Source organism: Rhinolophus hipposideros (genome assembly GCF_964194185.1).
Source record: "Rhinolophus hipposideros genome assembly, chromosome: 7".
NCBI classification, from domain to species: Eukaryota; Metazoa; Chordata; class Mammalia; order Chiroptera; family Rhinolophidae; genus Rhinolophus; species Rhinolophus hipposideros.
The window spans coordinates 38,252,331-38,270,435 of NC_138053.1; the positions used below are offsets into that span (position 1 = coordinate 38,252,331).

Below are 18,105 nucleotides of genomic sequence, written 5' to 3' on the forward strand. Positions count from 1 at the left end.
TGACGTTTTCATCGCTCGCGGACCCCGGAAGTGCAACTTGAACTTGTTCGGGGCGCGGATCCCGAGAGAGAAAGTCTTAACTGCACGAGGGAGTTGGACTGGAGAGCTGGAAGGCCACGCCTCCTCCCGCCTCCCCCCGCAGCCCTGTAGCTGGGGGAAGAGCTCAGGTAGGACCTGCGGTTGCTGGGATGTGACATCCCGGGGCAGGCCTGGGCCGCAATCAGAGTAGGGGGCTGGCCTGCTCCGTTTCGGGCGGAGGTCGCTGGCCCCAGGGCGGGAGGCTGCCCGGAGCTACGCGGAATTTCCTGCGGACACCTCCGCCCCGTGTCCCGGACCCCTCTGGCGCGCGGGTTCCAACTGCCATTTCCACTTCTGGCGGGGCCGGACACGTGCGCTCCCCGAATGCCTTCCCCTACAGCTGGACAGATGCGGTTCTGTGATTCCCAGAGACCCTTGAGTCATGGGCCCTCCTACTCTTTCTCGGGAGAGGAGCTACTGCGCATCTCTGGTTAAAGAGTTTTTTTTTTTTTTTTTGCAAAAATGATCAACTGCCATAGCTTTACCAAAAGTCCTTTATTGCCGACGGAAGGTTAGAGTGCAGTTAGAAAATGCTCCCAGAAGTTGTAAACATGCATGGGCGCTGATGGAACATTTCACTGGCATGAATTCTTGTGGAATGCTTTTGACTTCGAAAAAAAGTTTTGCATATTTTGGAAGCAGTCTTCTCTCTCCCCCATCCATAGATTTAACATATTCTTCTAGTGCTCCAGAGTGGGTATCTGTTGGACCAAGTAACTGATTACTTAATATTTGGCTGTATATATTGACAATCCGTTTCGTTGTGTTTGTCCATTTCCCCAAATCAGAAAAGATGTAAAGGGGAATTCTGTGGTTTTCAGAATACCAAGTGCCTTGTAACTTAATAAAATATGTGCAGTGTGTTGTTTGTTATGCAACATAGTATCTTTTTGTCTTAATGCAGTGTTAGAAGTCAATTCTTTATCCTTGTTCTTTATCTTGCATTGTGCGGGAGAGATACATTGTATTCCTTTAGCAGAGATACATTGTATTCCTTTAGCGTATTTAGAGATGGAGTCAAAGTTTGACGTCCTTAATTAAGGTTGACTGTCAGTCAGTGTTAGTTCCAGGCTTTCCTTTGACTTTTAAACCAGATGTTCCTTCCACTTAACCAGTGAAACCTAAACCAGGCATGCTCTGGATGGCTTTGAGGCAGTGGCTGCTGCAAGTCTGGCAAATGGAAGAATATTATCAAGATCAAAAAGGAAATGTATGTGAAGCTGTGAACATCTGTGGGGACAGAGTCCCGGAAAGCAGTTTCCAGGCTCTCGGCCTCACGTGGAAAGGTGCTGGCTCTGGTAGTAGATGCCATCAACTGTGACTAGTTGGCCATCAGCTGTAACCAGTTAGCCATTAGCCACTAATATAACTGCTGTGGCTACGCTAGCAATCTTGGAACGCGGCCTGCAAGTGCAGTTAGCAAGTGGATTGTGGACTGCGGATCGTGTTGATCCTACTTCCTGTGTCTCGCCCAGCAGCCAGCGAAATAGAGTGCAGGAAGACCCCTAGTTGGGGTATTGGCAGATGTTTGCTTTTGTGTCTTGACCAGCTGCCATCGAGGATATAGTGATATGACTCCCCTATTTATGGCTCCCTGAGTGTTCCTTTTTGGCCTCACCATGTCCTGCGTTCTTGTGCAGGGAGCGGGTGCTGAGTCGCTGCTTTACAATGATTCCGTAGCAGGCACTTATCTGCTCTATGTTACCTTTACTTTTCATCCATTTTTTTATTGTGGTAAAAGATACATAACATAAAATTCACCATGTGAACTATTGTTAACTGTACATTTCAGTGGCATTAAGGACATTCATACTGTTGTTATACAACTATCACTACCATTCATCTCCAGAACTTTTTATCTTCCTCAACTGAAAATTCGCATCCTTTAAGCATTAACTCCCCTATTTCCCCCTCACCTTATCCCCCAGCAACCATCAATCTGCTTTCTGTCTCTGGATTTTTTTGTGTCTATAGGTACTTCATGTATGTGGAACCATACAACATTTGTCCTTTTATGACTGGCTTATTTCACTTAGCACACTGTCATCAAGGTTTATGCATGTTAGGCGTGTGTTAGAATATCCTTCCTTTTTAAGGCTCAGTAGTATTTATTTGTGTGTATATACCGCATTTTGTTTGTCCATTCATTTGTTCATGGATTCTTGTGTTGCTCCCACCTTTCGGTTACTGTGATTAATGCTGCTGTGAACATGGGTGTGCAAATATCTGCTTGAGTCCTACATTCATTTATTTGGGGTATACACCCAAAAGTGGAATTTCTAGATCATATGGTAGTTCTATGTTTAATTTTTTAGGAATTTCCTTACTATTATCCACAGTGGCTACACTATTTTATATTCCCACCAGCAATACATAGAGATCCCAATTTCTCCACATCCTCGCCAAACACATTTTCTGTTTTTTGGTAATAGCCATCCTAATGGATGTGAAGTAGTATCTCGTGTGGTTTTTATTTGTATTTCCCTAGCAATTGGTGATATGAAGCATCTTTTTATATGCTTTGGGGCCATATGTATATCTTTTTTCGAGTACTATCCATTTATTTTAAGATCTGATTTTAATAGAAATTCTTGGAGTTTTTTTTTTTTTAATGATGAAACTTAAGGGTTAAGAAGGCAGCCACTCCACTCTGTCTCTTCTGTTGCTTTTTAAACACTAAAATACTATAATTGTCAAAACTTCAAGGTCTAGAGCAAGTATCTGCTGTAAATAAAAGGAACCATAAAGCATCTTTTGTAACAGTGAATGAAACTGAGTATCAGATTGTGATGAAAACAGTTCAGAAAAGCCAAAGATCATCCTGACCAGCTTTGATGTTTTTTTTCTTTTTAATTAGAAAGCAAGGAGTGTATTGATTGGCTCACTATGCCTGTGGAGTGGATCTCTTTTATCTGGTAGCTGAGAAGAGCAGGACACAGAAGAGACAAAATGATGAAACAGAGAAAAGAAGTTTTGTATAGCAGTATAGCGTTTGCAGATGGCTAGATGGAAAGTGGCAACGAAGGTCAGGAACAGTAATGGATGAAAAGCAGAGGAGAGGGGGTCCAGCAATAAAGTGACAGAAAGTCACATAGCTCTACAGATTGGAACGGGATGGTGGATAGAGTGAGAGAGTGCAAATCTTCAGCTGTATCTTGGCACGTGGTGCTCAAGTCAGCCAGTTGGCCTTGAGTAATTCAGTCAGCCTTACTGTACATCAAGTAATGTATGTCAGTCCATCTGGTTGAACAGTTAGTGTTTGGAAGATGTGTAGTATATACAATCCTACAGGAATAAACTGAGTTTTTCAGACCATCACACAATTTTTATCCATAGAGTAATGAGATTTAATTAAGTAATTCAGTGAATAATTGTCTAATTTAACATTGTTCATCATTGTTAAAAAAAATTTTTTAGATTATGTGTCTAATGAGGAAAAGCTTTTTTTTTTTAAATCCAGAATAGCTAATGGCTCAATAATTAAAGGTAACATCTTTTTTTTTTTTTCTATTGAGTGTTTTGTACACTATCATTATCTATTAAATATGCTTGGGGTACTACATTTAGCTATTTCAGTTACAAAACTCATTTAAGTCAATTACTTTGCTTTAATTTAATGAATGAAAAATTGTGCCACAATTTTGCTTATCACAGTGGCAAATTAAAATTGATTAATTTGCTACACATGAGGTGTCAGAGGACTGACTTGCTCAAAGTTTCACAGCTACCGTGTTTCCCCGAAAATAAAATGGCAATAACAATAATAATTTATTATCTAATAATAATTCTAGGGAATGATTGAACCTGAGGGGGCTTGGGAATCTTCTGAACTTGCAGTTGGTATTAGAGGTGAGGATAGTCTCTTGTGAGGGCCATACCCTCTAACTCTGTAGTTGTCTAACAACTTCTACATCTCCTTCCTCTGCTCCTTCCTTCCTCTCTGCTTAGGGACATAAGTGGCCTTAGCTTTTGAAAGCAGGGCCAAATGAACTGATATTGAAGTAACCTATTTTCTAAGATTAGAGGGTATTTGGAAAAGTGTCAAGAATATTATAACACAAATGTCCACGAACATGATAAAATCCCCTCATGCTTTCCTTTCTGTTTGCTATGGACTGAATTGTGTTCCTCCAAAATTCATATGTGGAAACCCTAACCCCAATAAAGTAATGAAGGTTAAATGAAGTCATAGGGTAAAACTCTGATCTGATAGGATTAGTGTCCTTATGAGAAGAGACAACAGAGATCTCTTGGATTGTATCTCCACCCAGTGAGGATACAGCAACAACGTGGCTGCTATCTGTAACCCAGGAAGAGGGTTCTCACCAGAAACTAACCCTCCCAGACCTTGATCTGGGATTTCTAGCCTCCAGAATTGTGAGAAAATAAATTTTTGTTGTTTAAGCCACCTACTCTGGTATTTTGTTACGCCGGCCTGAGCACACTAATATGCCAGTTAATGGCTGATCTATTATTTTCTTAATAAGTGATTGGATTGCTTGTGCTCTAGTAGAGGAATGTTTAGAGTTTAATGAACTTTTGTCTGTGTCTATGAGTTTTTGTTTCTTTATTTGCTTGATTTGTTCTTTAGTTGCTTTCAGTTTTACATTGCACATATGAGTGAAGTCATACGGTTCTCAACTGTTTCTATCTGACTTATTTTGCATAGCATAATAATCTCAAGATCCATCCATGCTGTTGCAAATGGCACTATTTCATTGTTTCTTATGGAGGAATAGCATTCCATTGTGTATATATACCACATCTTCTTTATTCAATCACCTATTGAAGGACACTTTGGTTGTTTCCATGTCTTGGCCACCGTAAATAATGTTGCAGTGAACATAGAGGTACATACGATATTATTTATTTATTTATTTATTTATTTATTTATTTATTTATTTATTTATTTTTAGTTTCAGGTGTGCAAAACAATGTATAGACATTTACATTCTCACAGTGACAGCCCCCCCCCCCAGTCTACTACCCCTCTGACATCATATATAGCTGTTACAATTCCATTAACTCTCTTTATGGATAAATATTTTCAGATTTTTTGGGGTAGATACCCATGAGAGGGATTGCTGAGTCATATGGTAATGGTATTCTTAATTTTTTTGGAGGAACCTCCATACTGTTTTCCATAGCAGCTATACCAATTTACATTCCCACAAACAATGTATGAGGGTTTCTTTTTCTCCACTGCCTCTCCAACACTTGTTATTATTTGTCTTGTTGATGATAGCCATTCTGACCAGTGTGAGGTATATCTCATTGTGGTTTTGATTTGCATTTCCCTAATAGCTAGTGAAGTTGAACATTTTTTCTTATATCTGTTGGCCGTTTGGTTACCAGAGGGTAAGGGGGTCGGGGGATGGTAGAAGAGGGTAAAGGGGGTCAAATATATGGTGATGGAAGGAGAACTGACTCTGGGTGGTGAACACATAATGCAATATATAGATGATGTATTATAGAATTGTACACTTGAAACCTATGCCATTTTGTTGACCATTGTCACGCCCAATAAATTTTAATTAAAAAAGAAAAAAGAAAGAATTTAATGAACTTGGTTGTCCATAGACCATCTTTAAAGTTGAATCACCTGAAATTGTTCAAAAACTTGAAAGGAGAAATTGATCAGAAAGGCTTTAATGAAGAATTTTAGATTGCGTGCTATTTAAAGTGACTGAGAAAAAAAGAAGTTACATGAAAGAAGATGAAAGGAAGAAGGAAAATGGAGTCAAAGATGATAGAAAAGTAATACAGTTATGCTTTAAGAACATTCAATCTAATTTTCTCTACATTTTGAAAATAGATCAATTGAGGAAATTTACCTTCTAACAAAATTTGTCACAAATTTCTTTTAAAAAGCTATTTTAAAAAGTACTGTAAAACATTAAAAAAATGGATTTACCCTGAATTTATTAGGAACTTAACCTGCTACATTTAGGTATCCCTAGGGCTTTGACAGTGACTAGAGAGGTTTCAATTAGATATAAAAAGCAAAGGAGAATTTACTAGAACAAAATTAATAGATACGTATTCATCCACAGTTTGTGTGTGTGTATGTGTGTGTGTTTATTCCTATTTTGTAGGCATGGCTAACGCGTTTTGGTGGGCATTTTTTAAAAGTAAATCAGAGAATGAAAAAATCTAAGGTAGAATATAGGGACCTTCCAAATTTTGAGGAACTAAGTATAATATTTGAATTATAAGCATTGATTTTTTACTTACGGGTATTGAAATGGTGTAACATTTTAGAAATTTACCAATAAGATGTCAAAAAATGTGGACTAGAGAAAAGTGACACAAAAATAAGACTTGGAGTTATGTGTTTGCAAGGAATAGAATTACAAACGTTGACATTAGAATTAGTCCTAAATAGTAATGATATGTCAGGAATCATACTATCCAAATGTAGATATGGCATAGGGAGATATATCATGAGTTGTAAATGAAGACGTTTGAGACACACAGATATATATGGTAAAGGCCTGAGAGCAGAGGGAAATATTATTACCATATTTTAATTTTTTCATTTTTTTAAATGTCAGCTAGGTTGAAGAAATGTCAATTACCTGTGCCAATAGTTGAGACTCATGATGTGTTCCAAAAATGGGAGTAATCATGTCGGCTTGCTTTTGGAAAGTACTTTCGACCTGATTCCACTTTCTGAGGAATTATTCTATTAGATCACCATAGTCTTATTTTTATTAGTGGTATATCTCTTTTTGCCCTGACTGTCGCAGAACTATATGGGGAGTACTATAATACTGTACAGAGCAGAGTTTGCAAATTGGAGAACCCCCGCCCCACCCAGGCTTAATGGATCTGCACAATCTTCAATGTTTTAAAATTAGTTTCCAGCTAATTACAGTAAAAATTCAGATTTTGGGTTTTTCCTGAGAAATTGGAAGTTGCAGCGTCCTGGGCCTTCCTTCTGTGTAGCAACAGTAAAGCAAATAGCGATTCCCTTGAAGTGAGCCTGATTTTCCAGTGTGTTGAAGCCTCACACTCACAGTGCAAGCTTGACTTAGAGACCTCACTGCCTGCATTTGCTGCTAACTTTCTGATACCTGTTCACATTTGAATTGCTGGTTCTTGCATTACGCAAACTTTAGCATGGATTCTGTTTGTCTTTGCCTCTCTGTGGATAGTAGACCCACCCTTTAATTTTTCTAGATACCTGCAGTGATCAGGGTATGGTATTCCGTGTAGACTCATTATGAGTAGTAGCGTAGGCTGTAAATTATTCGTAGACTTTTTTTTTGGATCCCATTTTGCTCCAGTGACCTCCCTTAAGCAGCTGTCAATCAAGGTAGTGGTAGGGTCTTATCTGTAGGTTGGTTCTGGCCTATACTTTAAACAGGATAGCTCTAGGTTTGGTTCTAGGATCCAACAAACTTGGTTTATTTGGAGACCATATTATTTTGTACCTATCTCTTGCAGCATCAAAACATTTTTTATGTCTGTTCTGTTTTTATAGGATCTTTTTCTATGTAACTAATGATGATAAATCAGTTTGTGCTAATGTATTTGACAGGTAATTAGGATTAGAATATTATTGTTTATGGGTAATATTTCATTATTTTGAAGCAGTGTGAGTTAATGGTGTAAATTTTATCTGCCTTAGGATTATCTTCATTAGGCGTACTCTGAGTAATTTTAAGAAACTAGACATTTCAGTTTTATCATTGAGAACAATTTCTTTGAAACAAGCTTATTTATTTTGTATATTTTCCTCAATAAGAAGTATGTATAATTATTTTTGTATAAACAAGCATATGTATTTGTGTTTTTAATTGTTCTAATGTTATAATTAAAAGTGTGATATCTGTCTCTCAATGAAGAAAGACTTTCAGGCAGACTAATCTTTAATACTGAAAATACTGAGTTATATAAGCTAATTTTCTGCTATTTTTTAAATCTAAAGACAGTAAAAGAAAGCATTCTTGTTTTAGTAAATCCAGAGGAAACTTTCCTCACGTAGAAAATAAATTATTGTTGAATTGGAAAATCAGTAAGTAATTCAGTAATGTTGAGAACGAATGAATCTGAGAGCTTAAGTGACGTCCAGTAGTTCACCGTGGACTTAAATATATTTTGTCTATTGCTGTATACCAAATTATCTCAAAATTCAGCAGCTTAAAATGGACAACTTTTTATTTATTTATTTATTTTTTTACCTCACACAGTCTCTTAGGGTCAGGAATTTAGGAAGAGCGTAGCTGGGTGGTTGTGGTGTAGGATCTCTGAGGAGGTTGTAGTTCCAGTATCGGCCGGGGTTGCTGCCATCTGTAGTTTGGGTGTGGGCTCTGCTTCAGGCTCATCACATGGCTGCCCACGAAGCTTCACAAACCACACAGGCCTCTCCACAGGGCTGCCCACAACATGCTTTCCCTAGAGCAGTGATCTGAGGCAGTGAGACAGCCCCCGAGACAGAAGCTACAGTCTCAGAGGTGTGATAGTAATGCTTCTCCTGTTTGGTATTGGTCGTACAGACCAACTCAGGTGCAGTGTAGGAGGAGACCACACGAGCCTATGAAAACGGGACAGGGGAAGCTGGTCCCACATCCCCACACTCCCCAGTGGGTTCTGTCTTTCCAACATGCAGATGCACCTTCTTTGGAAGGCCCTCAAATGTCTCATTCCATTACGATATCATCTCAGAGTCCAGAATCTCATCATCTAAAGCGGGTCTAGGTGGAGACGGGGTTCTTTGGGTGTAGTTCCTTAACCACGGCTCCTTGAATACGGTGCCTCTCCATCTGCCTTTCCTCACCCCCAGGACCTAGCATACTGTGGTGGGACAGGCATAGGGGAAAATGGGAGACACAAAGATGTCACCGGTTCATAGCAATTCTGAGGTCCGGACAGGCAAATATTAAAAGTTTTTTGATTAGGTTGGAAGCCTGGGAATAGGATTCTCAGCTTTTTGTTCTTGGTTTTATCAGTTGTTTTTTTTTCATGAAAGATAGCAGATGTTTGCAGATGAGTAGTTTTCTCAGCCTGCTTCCTCCTGCCAGTGGAATTTTGGAGTCCAAAGGTCTGTCTTCATTTAAAATATATTAAATCTTTTAAACATTAAATAAAAAAAATGTATTAATCTTTTATAAATCTTGTGGATGTCCTGTGAAATCTATTCAGATACATTCCTTTAGACAAAAGCCACGCCTCTCGAAATGTTTTTGAGATCAATCTTTGGGCTCCTGCTAAGAAGGCTGAGGGACAATGCCCTCGCGCTTCCTGGAACTTTATTGCTTGAGAGGATCAATAATATACACTCTATTCTCTTTAGAGGGCTTTTTGTCTGCCTGTATTCTAAGGCACCGCTTTTAGGATTTTTGAGCTTTTAGGATTTTTGATTTGTTGAGGTTTTAACAAAAGATTTTTCAGTTCTACCCCCAGCTTTGTCTTTGAAACATGTTTTCCTGGTAGTGACCTAGATTTGATCTTTGCTCAGAAGACATGTCTTCATTTTAGCATTATTTGCCTTCTGGAGAGAAAGTTTTTAAATGGACTTTATTTTTCAGAATAGTTCTAGGTTCAGAGAAAAATTGCGGAGAAAGTTCCGAGGGATATTTCCCATATCCTCCCTGCCCCCACACTTGCACAGCCTGTTCCACTGTCAACATCCTGCACCAGTGGTACGTTTCTTATAATCAGTTCACCTACACTGACACATCATCACCCAAAGCCGATCGTTTACATTAGGGTTCTGTCTTAGTGTTGTACGTTCTATGGGTTTGGGCAAACGTACAATGACATGTATCTACTATCCTAGTATCATACAAAATAGTTTCTCTGCCCTAAAATAAGTTTTACCGCCTGTTCATCTCTCCTCCACACCCCCTATCCCTGACCCCGGAAAACCACTGATCTTTCTACTGTCTCCGTAGTTTTTCCTTTTCCAGAATATTGTATAGTTGGAATCATGTAGTATATAACCTTTTCAGATTGGCTTCTTTTGCTTAGTACCGTGTTTCCCCGAAAATAAGACTTAGCCAGACAATCAGCTCTAATGCGTCTTTTGGAGCAAAAATTAATATAAGACCCGATATTTTATCCTATCCTATCCTATCCTATCCTATCACATCATATCATATTATAGACCTGGTTTTATATTATAGTAAAATAAGACCGGGTCTTATATTAATTTTTGCTCCAAAAGACGCATTAGAGCTGATGGTCTGGTGAGGTCTTATTTTCGGGGAAACATGGTAGTATGCATTTAAATCTTCTCCCTGTCTTTTCATGGCTTGAATGCTCTTTTTGTAGTGATGAATTATATTCCATTGTGTGGATGTACCACCGTTGATTTATTCATTCACTATTGAAGGACATCTTGGTGGTTTCCAATTTTGACACTAATGATGAAAGCTACTATAAACATCTCTGCAGGTTTTTGCAAGTTTTCAACTCATCGAGATAAATACCATGGAGCGTGATTCCTGGATTATATGGTGAGAGTATGTTTAATTTTGTAAGAAACTGCCAAGTTGTCTTCCAACATGGCTGTACCATTTTGTATTGTCACCAGTGATGAATGAGAGTTCCTGTTGCTCCTTACCCTCACCAGCATTTGGTGTTTAGGGTTTTGGCAATTATAATAGGTGTGTAGTGGTGTCTCACTGTTGTTTTAATTTGCAGTTTTCTAATGACATATGATGTTGCGCATCTTTTAACAAGCTTATTTGCTATCCATATTATCTTCTTTGGTGAAGTGTCTATTCAGGTCTTTGACCCTTTTTTTTTTTTTAATTGAGTTTTCTTACTGTTGAATTTTTAAGAATTCTTTATGTATTTTGGATAAGATATCTTTATCAGATATATATTTTGCAAATAGTTTGTGGCTTGTCTTTTTATTCTCTTGACAGTGGCATTCATAGAACAACTCTTTGCTCCTTTTTGTTTCACTGTCCTTTCATTATTTTTTTCTGTCACTTCTCATGTTTTACTATAAGCAGCAAAAAGAACCAGGTGGCACTTTCAACACTCTGGTTGAAAATCTCCTTTGTGAGATTAGCCAATTTATTAGGTACATTTTCTACTTTCCAGATAACTCCACGGGACAATGTTGCTAAAGTTTCTGCTTCTACATAACAAGGATACTCCTTCCTCAAGTTTCTAATGACATTTACTTTGCTTTCTTGCAAGTCCTTATCCACAGCCTTATCAAAGACCGTGGGGCTTCTATTAATAGGCTCTTCTGCCTATCGTAGGCTTTCTCTAACACTTTTCACAGAGCCGCCTTATATCTACAGAAATCAGAGGAATAATGGATTCTAAGGGTATAGAATCATGTTGAAGGAATATAAAGTTGGATCAGGCAGTGGTGGAGGTGATGGTGGTTGGTGATGGTAATGTCAGGTAGTCATGCAAGGTTTATACTGTTACAAGGATAGTCCAACAGTCCAGTCAAGAAGTGAGAAATGATGGGGGACCTAAGTGAAGACAAGAGTGTTGGGGATAGGAAATAAGGAAACGATGCTTTTTGTTCCTCTGATGAATTGTGCATAATTTTTTAGCACTTGCAATTTAGTTTAGCTTGGTCTCACTAAACCAAGTTATTCAACTTTAGGACCACTCATTTTTGTAACAGCATGAGAAGCAGCAAATAAGTTCTAAGTTCTTAACACAGATGACTTCATTTGATCCCCAAAGCTATTCTTTAAGTAGGTACTAACATTAAATGCTTTTTTCAGATGTGGAAACAGTGTTGAAGGTTCTCAAGACCCTCTCAGGCTTCCTGATTTGCGGGAAGGACTCACAGAACTCAGACTGCTATGTTCACAGCCATAGTTAACTACAGTAAAAGGATACAGATTAAAATCAGAAAATAAAGCACATAGGACAGAGCTCAGGAGAGCCAAGGCACTAGCTCCCAGTTGTCCTCTCTCAGTAGAGTAAAATGGAAAGTGTTTCATTCTCACAACAACAATGTATGACAACAAGTGCAGAGTGTTATCAACCAGGGACGCTTCCCTGAGCCTTGATGTCCAGGGTTTTATTGGGCATCAGTCAGGTAGTCATGGAGTGCCCACATAACTGACCTTACCTTCTCAATCTTCAGTCCCCACAGAGATTAAACAGATACAGCCTGCCCCAGGACCCAGGTAAACAAAAATGGGCATTCGCCATAAATGACATGGTTCGTACAAACTGGAAGGCTTGGGCTAATAACTCAGGTGTACAAAGATGTCTTATGAGGCTTGACATTCCAAGAGCTTATAGGTTGTTTCATAGAAGTCAGTCAAGGCCAGTCCTTTTCTTCAGAGTGTAGAGGGTTTGAACATCCCAAGTCTGCACCACAAGTCTGCTGAGTTAACCGTTTACTGCAGAACTGGAGGTTAAGACCTTGCCCTAGGTAATACATAGAATAGATGGCTGAGTTAAAATGTAAGCACAGACAATATGGCTCAAGTGTCAGTTGTTTTAACCATTTGCTTTTCTGCCTTTTGGCATCGTTTCTATCAAACACAAAATCTGATATGTTTGAGGCACTTAAGACATTTTTATTAAGCAAATGAATGAAAGAATAGTAGGAAACTGTAGGCTGGTTCTAATTCAGTAAAGGTCATTAGTGTTAGAACGTTTTAGTCTTTGTGAAATACCCCATGTCTGTATCTACTCCCAAGCCCTCTAAATCTATAGAAGTTATTAGACATTTGCTGAAGATCAGCTTAAGTTTCTTTTTTTGCCCTTTTCATGTGTGTCAATATTCTCAACTGGCTAGAGTAATAGGATTAGAAATCTAATTATTTCTAATGTATTAAGAAAGTATATGAATACTTGAAGTTTTGATATTTAGAACTATTTTTCTGGTTTATAGTCTTAGTAATTGTGATTCCTTAATCACAATTACAATAACACTCAAAGCTAAATACTTGTGATATTTAGGTTATTTTTGTATATAAGTGTATTTGCTAATCTCTCTTGGAATAAATAATAATGTTTGACTGAAATGTAATAAAATAATCCTTTCTCAAGTAGTTTATATATTTCTCATATTTTTTTTCTACACACATGAAATGAATACTAAAATAACATGTAAAGATTTTAGGGAAATAGAATAAATTATGCCAATCCCATTTTTTTTTTTAATTTAAAAGTCATCTTACTTTTATCTGTTTTTATTAAGGTATAAATGAAATAAGATGTACATATTTAAAGTGCATAATTTGATACGTTGAGGCATACATCCATGAAGCTATCTTATCACAATTAAGATAGTGAATATTTCTGTCACCTCCAAATGTTTTCTTATGCCATTTCTCGTCGGTTATTTGTATGACTCCTTTGGAGAAGTAGCTGTTCAAAATTTTTGCCTCCTTTTAAATTAGATTGTCTTATTGAGTTGAGAGTTCTTTGTATAATCTGCACACAAATTTGTTTTGTTTTGTTTTGTTTTTTTCCTGATACATGTCTTCCAAATATCTTCTCCCAGTCTGTGGCTTCTTTTTCATTTTCTTAATGTTATTTTGAAGAGCAAATGTTTTTAATTTTAATGAGGCACAACTTAATCAATTTTTTCTCTTAAGATTTGTGGTTTTTTTTAAAATAAACAATCCCCATTTAAGTCAACATTTATGAGCCTAATATGTAAGAGATGTCAAAATGAGTAAGACACAGCCCTTATTCTCTGAGAAGTGATATGGCCTGTGCACAGCTGACCGTAATACAAACTAGAAAGAGCTCAATTCCAGGAAGTACTTAGGGAAATACATCACTTGAGGAAAATATTTCAGGCATAGTAATTAGTGAATGAGAAATGTTTCATGTCTTCAAGTTTAAACTTCATGTCTTAATTAAGCAGTGAATTTTATTATGAAAGACATGGAAAAAACAAAATTTTAGTAAACTGAAATAAACGCAATTTGAGTTCAAGATTATTCTAAAAAATAAGAAAAGTTTTCTTCTTTATAGTGTCTTAGACTATAATCATAAAATGTATTTCTTTCAAAATCCAAACACCTTTTTTTAAAAAATATATTGGCCTGAGAGGAGCTGTAACAAACATTTCAAAGAGATAGTCATTTATGTCTGTTGTAGTTAATTTCAACCTTAAAGTATAACACACACATTCACCTACAAAATTATGGAGCTATTGGATAACTTATTTATTAATATGTCTTACTCCCTAAGACTTATTTTTAATTTCTGCAAAACATTTGGGTGAGGTTATTTTTTTCTATCCTTTATATTCTATACTTATAAAACTTTAGCTTTTGGTTTATTGTTGGTCAATGAATACATTTGACACTTTTCCAATTACTATTTACTTTTAAAGCCATATGGATATTAGGTAGAGCTAAGAGTTAAAATATGTATGAGTAAATTAAGGGTGAATTATTTCATTAAAAAATTTCTTAAATTATACTACAAAAGTCCTAAAATAGTTTCCATGTATATTTAAAATATAAATATAGTATTTTAGAAACATCTTTGGTATAGTACATCATTTTAATTGATACCTTTGTTAATTTTTTTCTTTTGGGACAAATTGTATTCTTACTTTTCCATATCTTTTGTTACTGGTTTATTTTTTAAATCCGTTTTCTTAGTTTAGGTGTTCCCTATTCAGTTGAATACCTTGTCAGATGAATTTCTATGCTCTTCCAGTGAATTTATTTCAGTTTACTCTACACTTCATTTCTTGCCTTTTCTTCTGTACGGTTCTTATTCAGAACTGACTGACAGTTTTGTTGGCTCACTGACTAAATCGCAGTAGGATTCTTGAGTTTAAGAAGTCAGCTCCAAAATATTGATTGTGTAAGGAATCATTTTAAAATGGAAGGGATGTTGTTACTTTTGGAATTATTTCAGGATTTTACACAAGCCTGGTGTCTGTTGTATAGTGTATAACCACTTATTAACATAAAAACTGGAATTGTGAAGGAGCTCACTTTTATGCCCTTCTAATCTATAATTTTAATTTTATGCTTTGAATCATTTTTTTTTTTTTGCTTTGAATCTTTACATAAACTTTCTTTAAATAGTACCACTGTACTTAATGTTTTGTAAAAGGCCCAGCACTGGAGGCTTGTAGCTTGTGTTGCGATCGTGTGTGTGTGTGTGTGTGTGTGTGTGTGTGTGTAAAACCAGTTCTACATCAACAAATATAAAATATATAAATGTTTTCATTAGAAATTAAAACACAATAACAATATGAAGAGCAGTGCCATAAATTTATGGAAGCTCTGCCAATTTATCTATAGTCAGATTTCAGGTAGTTACTTAGGGACTAAGTAGTGCCTGAGGTATTATAGCAAATTTTGTGTATATTTCAAATGAACAAAATACAGGCTTATTTAAAATCTAGTATAGGCCTTTAAATATACACTCAGACTAAGCATTGGTGCTAATTCTTTGTTAGTCCAGGCAGCTTTATAATTTTCTTACTGCTAATTTGTGTACCAATAAAAGATGGTTGAATCAACATCTGTTTTTCAGTGAAAGGAAGTTTAACTCTCATGCAGAAAAAGCAATATTTTCAGCATTTGTCATTTAAACAAATAGAAATGAGTTTAACAAAATGTTATGTTCAGACAAAGCACCAGATAAAACATTTTATGTTTGTTTTATTCTCATTCTAACAACAAGTCCTCCCTCCAGTGGCTGCTGTTACAGCATTTTCCTTTTTCACCTTATTTTAGAAAAACAAGGAAAGTTATTTTTTTTTCCTCAGTGTTAAAGCCCATTTTTGTGTCATGTTGAAAGACTGGTAGATGATCCTCTGTGGGAAATATTTTTTTTGTGACCAGATGAGCCCATCCTTTAGTAGCCATGGGGTCAGATTATTCTGAATTGAATTCTAAGTTCTCATCTTTCCTTTGTAAGTTGCTTATAACTTACCCATATGCCAGCTTTTAAAATTTTTAATGACTTGTATATTCAAAGGCAGATTTTGCTTGTTATATTTACTAGTGGTAGTATACCAAGCAAAGAACAAAAACATAAATGACAGTCGACATTTTGAGAAGTGTGTAGTTGTATTTTAAAATATTTTATTGTTGATAAATAAAAAATGTTATATGCAAGAAGGGCCTGTGTGTGATAATAGGTATATTATATACCAGTTCAAAAGTGGCTGACCTATGCTGGTTATATACCATAATAATATAATGAATAGCTGTAAATTTACCACTCAATCCAACATTCAAAACACTATCAACAACTTGCATTCACTTATGTGTTTCTCCTCATCTCATGCTCCTCCCACCTTCCTAGAAGCAACCATTCTGAATTTTGTGTTTTTCTCTTGAGTTTTCTTAGAATTTTATTACCTAAATTATGATACCAATAAATTGTTTTACTTTCGTTTGTTTTTGAGATCTATATAAATGGTATCATACTATATGTAGTCTTCTGAGACTTATTTATTCAGTATAGTTTTTGGAAAATTCACCCTTGTTTTTTGAGTGTAGTTCTGGTTCGTTCATTTTCACTGTTATTACTATTCATTTCTATCAGTATACTACAGTATATGTGCCCTCTTACAATTGGAGAACAGCCTTTTCTAGTTGTGATAACCAGACCTAAAGATGGTCCCCAATGATCTTTGCTTCTTGATGTTCATGCCTCAGTGTAGCCCCTCCTACACGGAGTAGGGTTGCCCTGTGTCAATAGAATATTGAGGAATTGATGGTGAGAATTTTGCAGCTTTCCCCTTGCTTTCCTGTCTCTGTCTCTCTCTGTCCTGTCTGTCTCTCTCTCTCTCTCTGTCTCTCTGTCTCTGTCTCTGTCTCTGTCTCTCTCTCTCTCTCTCTCTCTCTCTCTCTAGCAACTTTACCAATAATTCATCTGTGTGACCGAACCATCTCTAGCCCCAATCAAGCTTTCAGATAATTGCAGACCTTGCCAATATATCTTGACTGTAATCTCATGAACCTGAGCCAGTACCTCACAGCTGAGCTGCTCCCAAATTTCTGATTCACAAAAACTGGGAGATTATAAAAGTTTTTTTTTTTTTTTTTTTTTTGGTGACTGTATTTTGAGGTAACTTGTTATGCAGCTGTAAATAATAAACTGGCAATTTTGATGATATAAATATTTTGTTAATATTTTCATGCCTGTCTCCAGATGTACATATATAAGACTGGTGGAGGTAGGTGGTGAATCAAGAAGTGAGATTATTGGGCTGAAGGTTATAGGAATGTTTAACTTGGAAACCTTAAGCCAGTTTTTCTAATAGTTGTACTAATTTATATTTTGATCAGCAGTGTGAATAAGAATCTTCGTTATACTCCATTCTTTCTAACTTTTGTTATTGTCAGACTTGTTAATTTTTTGTAGTCTGTTAAAGGTAAAATAATATCTTATTATGGTTGTATTTCCTGCCCCAACATCAAAACAGTAGTCTCCTATATTTTCCCCTAAAACATTTAAAGTTTTGATTTTCACATTTCTGCCCTTAATGCATCCCACCGCTACCACCATGTAATGTCAATGTATGGAGTGAGATAGGTATCTAATTTTATATTTTTAATTATGTAGTTAACCAGTTATCTCAATTATTGAAAAGTCCATCCTTTTTCAAGTGATATGTCGTTGTTATCTGTGTCATATGAACCTGTTATGTGAATCTGTTTCAGAGTTTCATTCTTTTGTATTGATCAGTTTGTTTATTCCAATACTAATGACATACTATCTTAATTACTGTCATACCTGGTAAGGCAGATCTTCCTATCTTAGTCTTTTTCTTTGGGAGTGTCTTAGCTCTCTTGGCCATTCTTCTTCCATAGACTTCTTGAAATAGTTTTTCAAGTTCTCTGAAAAACTCTGTTGGGTTTGAGTGGAATTATATTGCATCCATTTTTCAATTAGAGGAAAATCAATATCTTCACAGTATTAAATTTTTTAATCCATGAATGTGGTATATCTCTTCATGTATTTCAGGTGTCTTTCAGTAACATTTTATCATGTTTTCTGCTTATAGGTTTAAAATACCTTTTGTTGGAGTTAGTCTTACTATATAGGTTTTTGTTTTTTGCTATTATAAATTATGTCTTTTAAAAAAAAATACTA

The 18,105-nt window shown here is 36.3% G+C and overlaps 1 protein-coding gene across 4 annotated transcripts in view; it reads left to right on the top strand.

Annotated features, from left to right (window-relative positions):
* Positions 1-18,105, top strand: part of ARB2A (ARB2 cotranscriptional regulator A) — a 388,747-nt gene continuing 370,642 nt past the window's right edge. Inside the window, exon 1 of one of the 4 annotated variants that reach the window (XM_081054485.1) lies at positions 1-167. The gene's annotated coding sequence lies outside the window, so the exon portion shown is untranslated. The remainder of the gene's footprint in view (positions 168-18,105) is intronic. The other 3 variants (XM_081054484.1, XM_081054486.1, XM_081054487.1) reach the window with 3 other exon arrangements.